This window comes from Montipora capricornis, chromosome 7 (genome assembly GCF_036669925.1).
Source record: "Montipora capricornis isolate CH-2021 chromosome 7, ASM3666992v2, whole genome shotgun sequence".
NCBI classification, from domain to species: domain Eukaryota; kingdom Metazoa; phylum Cnidaria; class Anthozoa; order Scleractinia; family Acroporidae; genus Montipora; species Montipora capricornis.
The window spans coordinates 38,598,133-38,599,026 of record NC_090889.1 but is presented as its reverse complement, the minus strand read 5'-3'; positions in this window follow the sequence as shown (position 1 = coordinate 38,599,026).

The window sequence follows — 894 nt, the reverse complement described above, 5'->3', positions numbered from 1 at the left end:
ATAATGATAAACTCGTGGCCCTCAAGGTTAGTGTGGGCAAGTTGATCTAATACATTTGTTTTAGTAATTTAAGTATAAAAATAAAACATAAATCATATTAATTATTTAACTGTAATTATATAGTAGGCAAAAATATATTCTTACATATTTGTAGCGTTAAACTGCAGTGAATTCGAAGATCGAAGTGCTTTATCTCTTCGTTTGCGATGCAGCACTGAGCTTATGCAAGTTGGCTTGAAAGCAAATACAAGCCACAAGAAAGAGTATAAGAGATTACTGGCTCAAAATTAGAGCCAATTTTGTTGTTGAATTTCATCAGGATAGAGTTATTTCAAAGTTATAAGCATAACTTCTTTACGGCGCTTAGCCAACTGAAAAACAATCTAGCCAACGATGTCCACAGATGACTGTAGAGGGTTTTCACCCAACGTGGTCAGTAACCTTGTTTTTCCAACAAAGCAAAAGAAAACGTTTGCATGATAATAGAGCTCAGTGCTGTTCCACTGTTTAGGGACACCGACATGGCCGCCGTGACGTCACGTGAAAACACGAATATGGTGTGGTCACAGAACACGTATCGTATTCGTACAGGAGGTTTTCGAATACTATGACATCAGAGGCTCGTGATACCATAGAGAGTGCATGCCCACGCATTTTTTATACCATGCTCTTTGCTTGTCTCTCCAAAATTCTGCATAAGCATTGTTTTTATTTTCTCTTGAGGCTTATAATGGTCCCAAGAGAAACTGGAAACAATGCTTATGACTTTGGAGAGACAAACAAACAGTATTATGGTATTTTTTTTATATTGGCTAATAAAACATGTGTGCGCATGCTCTCTCTATGGTATCAAACAAAGAGTTTTATGGTATTTTTGATATTGGCTAACAGGTA